Source organism: Fukomys damarensis, unplaced genomic scaffold (assembly GCF_012274545.1).
Source record: "Fukomys damarensis isolate Sample0158 unplaced genomic scaffold, DMR_v1.0_HiC HiC_scaffold_9, whole genome shotgun sequence".
Classification (NCBI taxonomy): domain Eukaryota; kingdom Metazoa; phylum Chordata; class Mammalia; order Rodentia; family Bathyergidae; genus Fukomys; species Fukomys damarensis.
Window position 1 is genome coordinate 1353506 of NW_022900921.1, and position 7308 is coordinate 1360813.

At 38.9% G+C, this 7308-nt stretch overlaps 1 protein-coding gene across 3 annotated transcripts in view; it reads right to left on the reverse strand.

Annotated features, from left to right (window-relative positions):
- The window catches only part of Znf879 (zinc finger protein 879), an 11810-nt gene extending 11040 nt beyond the window's left edge, over positions 1–770 (reverse strand). For 2 of the 3 annotated variants that reach the window (XM_019207445.2, XM_033761513.1), the window contains exon 1: positions 59–769. The gene's annotated coding sequence lies outside the window, so the exon portion shown is untranslated. Of the gene's footprint in view, positions 1–58 lie in introns of all 3 variants that reach the window. The other variant, XM_033761512.1, reaches the window with a different exon arrangement.
- Between the last annotated feature and the right edge of the window lie 6538 nt (positions 771–7308).

Sequence of the window (7308 nt, forward strand, 5' to 3'; positions counted from 1 at the left end):
GTCTCGTCCCTGCCGCACGGCAGCGCGTCCCTGGCCCGCCCTTCCCTGCAGCTCTTACCTTAGCCCTCCCGGGCCGGGGCTGCAAGCTGCGCACCGTGCTGGAGTCGAGCTCAACGCCTACCGCAGGGATACTGCTCGCCGCCACCTCCGCAGCTCACCCGCTGGGCACAAATGCGCGTGCGCAACGGAGAGTCAAAGCGTACCTTCACTGGACCGCCGCGCTTGTCCTTTTGGCCTACATTTCCCAGAACTCACCGCGAGACACCTGGTACAGTGTCCGAGAAGGGACTGGCCGCTGACGGCTAGGGGAGGCGATCTGGCGTCCTTGAGAAGGCTGAAGACTTCTTTCATTTCTGACCATCTGTCCCTTTACTGCCCTCATTGTGTTCGAAATTGTAGTGACAATGATATTAAGGAAGGGAAAAGTGTATGTATTAAAAAATGTGGACCACTAGCCATCCACTGCAGTTTTCTGTCAGGTTATAAAAGGATTGGTAGAATCTACAGTTATGTCTAAATTTTGTAACCTGCAAAAGATTGTGTGTGTGTGTGTGTAGTGGTGGTGGGGAGGTTGGTCATCTGCAGTGTGAGGATGGAGCCAGGGCCTCCTCATGGTAAGCAAGGGCTCTGCCACTGAAACCAGAAGATACATATTTTAACTGCGACTCACACTGAATCAAAACAACAGTTTAAACTCAGTATTTCCCTTTTCATAACATTCATTACTTGTTTTAAAGAGCTCCTTTAATCTTAAGATAAAGGCAGGCCTCCAAGATTGTCATCCTCCCTCAAGGACTAGCACTGTATGCACTAAAAAGCATACGTCTGCATTGATGGAGGCAGATGCTGGGAATCGATCCCAGGGCCTTGTGCATCTGGAGCTACACCTCCAGCCCCTGTATTGATTTTTTTTTTCAGTACTGGGGATTGAACTCACAACCTTGGGCTTGCAGGGCAGGCAGTGGCACCACTGAGCTAAACCCAAGTCCCCTGTATTGGTTTTTAAAATATCAAACATAATAGTTTACAAATGCATAAAGTCAAAGAATTCTTGAAGGTGCAAAACACAGAGATGGTCTAGGATATGCTATGCAAATAATCTGAAAAAAACCTGGGATCACAATGTTACAATAAAAAGACAAAAGTCGTTTCAAAATAAAAATTATTAAATTGGACAAAATAAGCTGTCTGCCTCAAAATGATATTATGAAGGTTATTTAATAACAGCATAAAAAACAGAGATGATGTCAAAAGTGGCAGTGAAAGAATAGAAGATATAATGGCCTGTGAATGTAGTTCATAGATGGAGCACTTGCTTAGCATGGTCAAGGCCTTTGATTCGCTTTTGCACTGGACACACACACATGCATGTTATGATAGTGTAATAAGGTTATTGTTTTATTCATAGGGATGACATAAATACTAATTAACTTTACATGCACATTTTTATGCTTAAATATGTTAAATACTTATCAGAAAACACTGAGCAATTAGAAATACATGACTTTACAACTAGTCACAAAGTAATCTTAAACTAATTCAACATTCTTACTGATAGCAAAAGTCTGATATACATAAATTCAAAGTTATGTAAACATTATAGGATAAAGCAAATAAAAATTAGTCATCAGTAGCCAATATTTTCAGACTGACCAAAAAAAAATACAAATGAAAATTTTAAAGAAGTGAAAGGGCTATTCACTAATGTTTAAATTGGAAACATCAATAAGGCAGTTTTGGTTCTTTCTTTAGAAAAATAAAAAACAACCTTTCCCTGTCTCCATCTGCTGTAAAGTCCTAAAAGGAATGATAATCCAATAGCAATTAGTAAAAAAAAATGTTTAACACAAAAAAAGGATCATCTTTAAGATGAATTGTAACTGGCACTGGTTCTTGAAAGCAGGAAAGCTAGCCAAGGGTCATGGCAAAAGAAGAATCCACCGTGAAAGATTTGTAGTGGTAAAGATGGAAGAATTTTGTTATTAACTGCAAAAGACTGAAATTCATCAAATACTGTAGGAATCTATCTTCTACTCTTGCCAGAATAGAATAAAAGGAACTGGAATTACCCTTTCATCCTGTTTCATTTTTGTTTGCAATACTAGGAATTGAACCCAGGGCCTTGTGCTAGGCTATGGCTCTGCTAATGAGCTATATCCCCATCCCCTACCCTCCCACTTCAACATGCAATGCCAACACAATCCAAAGATAAAACACAGAGCGTGAGGTGACAAAGGACACTGGTTCCCAAGGAGCAAAAAGCAAATCAAGTGAGTCCTACAGTTGTCTACCTTGTTGCTTTGACAGAATCCGGGTTAAGGCACAGAGGAAGTGTTAGCCAAATCCAACAGATAATCTTGAGAAAAGCTCTCACTATATTAGTAGACTTCCTTGTCTACAAAACCCTACAGCTAAAACCATACTCCTTGATCAAAGAGTGCTTTCCCCCTAAGATCAGGAACAAGGCATGAACGTATGCTCCCACCACTAACATTCATCCTTTTAATGGTGCGCATACCCATGGGGATAGGGTGAGAAAAGGCATCTGAACTGACAAGGAAAAGAGTAAAAGTACCTTAACTCAAAACTAATGCCAGCTCTAGAAAGAAAAATCTGATGGAATTATTATCCACAGCTAAGCTAGACAGAGATCAATGTACCAAGGCCTGATGAGACATGATAACTGAATCTGATGAGGAATCCTGAAACTGAAAAGGGAACAATGAAAGGCATCGATGAAATAAATATGAATGTGGAATTTAGCTAATGGTGATTTGTCAAGATAGGCTCATTAATTGTGTTATAGTGTGCCAGAATATATCATTGTGTTAGTCAGCTTTGTGGGACTATAACAAATACCCAAGAGCATCAACTTATAGAGAGAAAAGGTTTATTTTGGCTCATTGGTTTTAGAGGTGTCAGTCCACATTAAGTTCACCCCACTCCTGTGAGCACCACACCCTGGCTGGGGCATGTGGAGGAGCAAAACTGTTCATGTCATGACGAAGAAGTGCCAAACAGGAACAGGAAGGGGCTGGACCCAGATTCTCCTTCAAGGACATGCTCTCATTGACTTGAAGACTTCTGCCAGGCCCCATCTGCTCAAGGTGCTACCACCTCCTGACAGTACGCACCCAGATGGAGGCCAAGCCTTTAATACAAGGGTCCTTAGGAGATATTCAACAGTCAAACTATGGTAGCCACACAAAAATATGCCACTTTGACATAAGGATTATTTTGAAGCAAAAGAGAATCAATGGATGCAGAAACTTTTGAGAAATGAAAAATGCCATAACTCCCCAGTCCTGGGAAGTTTTATAGCCAGGAAGAAGATGGAAAGTAGTGCTGAGATAGACTTGCACAAGTAAGTCTGGTTTCCCCCTAATATTTACCTTCTTACAGTTTGCTGTCACTGGCCACCTAAAGCCCCTTGCCTTTGTGGTTGCATTTTCTACACATGTACTGCTCTCTTGTTAAGATGCCCTCTGAGAGCCATGCATGGTAATCACAGCTCTGTGCAAGGCAGGAGGATCACAAACTCAAGCCCACCCCAGAGCTCAGGGAAGGACCTCGGTCTAGTGCCCCGATGCTGGGGGAAAGAAAAGATTCTCCACCAGACACCATTGGAGCCTACCCATCACTAAAGTCTCTCCCATGCATGTGCAGTGGACCTTTTGGTAAACTCTTACTGCTTTTCTTTTCTCTGTATTTTTTTTTTTTTTTTTTTACCAGGGATAGAACTTGGGTCCTTGCCCTTGAGAATCCACTGAGCTAAATCCCTGGCCCTCTTTTATCTGTCTTTTGTCAATCTGATTTGCAAGGTCCTAGCTGGAGGAGCTGGCGGTAGGAGGGAGGTAACCCTCTCCGTAGTGTGAAATGCACTATATTAATGTAAGTTATTTATCATATGAGTGTGGCTTTCATGGTAACTTTACCGTTTTTGCAACTTTTCCATAAATCTAACACTATTCTCAAATTCAAAAGCTTATATTAAAAATAAGATCTAGGACATGTGGAATTATTCTAATATTAAGCAAGTAAGCATTATATGTGTTAAAATATCTTCATAGTGTAATTAGCATTTCTTCAATTGGTAAAACATTTGCTTATATGTTTGTTTTCATTGGTGTTGTTGCCCTGTGTTTTAAAATTCATTTTCCTTCTCATAAGGTCTTGGTGTTTTTCTTTAATTTTTGAATCATTTTACTGCACATATTTTAGAGGTCTTCCAATTTTCTCATAACTCACAACAGTCTACATTGAAAAGTATATAACAGCAATTCTAAAAATTATTTGCTTTTCTATATACCACACACAGAAAGAAAGTGTATGTTTAAAAGAGATCTCATTCAACATAGCTATGAGAATAGCTATTCAAATTATCTAGTCATTAGTTGACAAAATCTTTCAAGGAGACTATTATGAATGCTTTATACTTTTTTTAAAGATGTAGAGAAGAGCTAAATAATTTATGAGATATAAAATGCTCATGGATAGGAAGACTCAATTGTGCAAAGATTCTAGCACTCTTCAAATTGATCTATATGTTCAATCTATCTGAAAAGGAAATGTATCCCAAAGGATTTCTATGGCATTTAATATATTCACTCTAAAATTTATGTAGAAAACAAAAGGACTAAGGATAATCAGAGCGCAGGATAAAGCAAGATGATGGATCAAGATGTAACACAAAGCTGCATGAATTTTTAAGCGGCAACAGAATAGATACAGATATAGAGATGAACTGAAAAGAATACAGTCCTTAAAATAAAGGATGCCCAGATGAAAATCCACATATAGAAATCCATACATATTTCTAATTATAGCCACGTACTACCTAACAATGTTGTCACCAATAACAGACAGCATAGATAATAGTGGCTGTATCAAATAGCCTAGGTAGGCTATGCAATCTAGATTAGTTTAAATATATTCTGTGAGGTTCACACAAAGATGAGATCCCCTAACAATACATTTCGAGGAATAGATCTCTGTCATTAAGCAACACATGACCATATGTGGAAAACTGACAACACAAATCATACAGAAAAAGACAAAGTATTAATAAATAAGTGGGAATGCATTGGGTAACCGTCATTCAAAGGAACAGGGAATCCAGACATTCGATCAAACACATTCTGGGCATGTGTGTAAGGGTGTTTCTGGATGAAATGAACATTTAAATCTATAGACTGCATAAAGCAAAGTGTTTTAACATAATGCACATGGGTCTCCTTCAACCATTTAAGGTCTGACTAGCACTGAAAGGAAAGGGAATTCCTCCAGCCTTGTCTGCCCTGGCTGGGACAGCCGTGTTTTCCTGCCTCTGGTCTTGAACCGAAGCATTAGCTTTCCTTGTGTCTCACTAGAGCGTCGCCGTCAGCTCTCCTGGTTCTCAGGTCTCTGGACTACACTACGGCCTCACCTGGGTTTCCAGCTTGCTACCTGTACATCTCGGGGGCTGCATCCTATACCACTGTGTGCACCAATTCTTGCTAATAAATCTCATGTATATTTATGCTGTATATACCTCATTCACATATGAATCTAATATATGAGATTTACATTTCACTGCACAACTCTGACCACCGTAACAGGCATTAATGACATCTGCAAATAATGAAAGCTGTGTGTTTTCCAACTCAATGATAATGTTTCTCTTTTCTTACACTGATGAGTACCCTCTACATGGGGTAGTAATTGTCCCATTTTGAATTTTAAGGAAATAAACAATTTAAATGACTAATCACTGAGTGCAATGTTTCTTGTGAGCTTTGGTAGATAACACTCTATCAGACTGAAGAACAGCTCCAGATTGTCAAACTTTTAAAATCATGAATGAACATTGGATGCTATCTAGTGTTTTCCTGCCTCCATTAGACAATCATGTTTTTCCTTTAATCTGTTAATGCAGTGAATTACATTAGTAGATTTCCTAAGCCATTAATCTGCTAAAGTGCATTTCTGGGACAAACAAGACATGTTATGACATTTTTGTATATGTAGCTTGCAAATGTTGGACTAGGATTTTTGTATGGATGCTCTCTAGTCTGGCTTGTAAATTTTATTTCTCATCATTGCTATGTATCAGTCTCAGTCTCATAAAATGGATTGATTGTCAAGTGTTTTTATTTCCTATTCTGTAATGTTTTGTGAAGAGCTATATTTTGTTGCAGCACGTGTTTGTGTGTTGTGCATACGTTTAGCATTCCGTGGCAGGTTTCTTGGTTTCCACGGGATTTTTCTTCTCCAGCACATTGATATTTTACATTCAAAGTAAGAAGATGCAGCAAACTACATAGCTGAGAGCAGCACAACTTGAGAAAAGAGAACTGTGCTTGGTATTCCTTCAATTCTCACAATCTCTCTTCGCTGTTGGTTATTGCACCCTCTCAGAAACACTTGTGACCTTTTGCTGTTGTTTGCAGAGCTGGGGATCCAACCCAGGGTCTCACACGTGCTACAAGTGCCCTACCTTCGAACTACATCCCTGGCCCTGCTATTATTTTTCATTAAGATTTATGATTTTCACTAATATTCTGGTTTCAAATCTGCTTATAGCTTGAGGGGTCTGTTCCAATTTTATTCTTTTCATACCTCTGGGATTTTTTAATCTGGAGTTTTACAGAACACATGATTTTTTTTAGAACACATGATTTTTAAGAATACATATTCTGCACTGCAGCACAAACACCTGCATTCATCTCTTGACAATTTTGTGCTGTTTATCTGCACCTGGAGTCTCCAGCTGTTGCCCCTTCTGACTGATAGATGTCAACATTGTTTTATCAAACTCTTCACTCAGGTCTCTGCCAAAATATCACCTGTCACAGAGGCCTTCAGTATATTCAGCTGGATATACTCAGGCAAAGGGGTGAAGTTGTACGCCTGCCTACCACCGCTTATGAAAATCAGCTCAAGATGATTCAAAGACACAAATGTGAGAACTAAAACTCTAAAAATCCACGAATAAAACATAGGTGTAAATTTCCATGACCTTGGATTTGCAATACATTCTTAGGTGTGATATCAGCAACACAAAAGTTAAAGAAAAATATAATTTGAACTTCATCAAAATTAAAAATTTTGTGTATCAAAGGACATTATCAAGAAAATGAAAATATAACTCACTGGACAGCACAAAAATATTTGCAAATCATATATCTCATATGGATAGACTATTCAGAATGTATAAATACATCTTACAACTCACCAAGAAGACAAACAACCCCATTTAAAGAGAGTCAAAGAATTTGAATAGTCATCTCTTCAAGAAGACATACCAAGAGTAAAAGGCACATAAAAAGA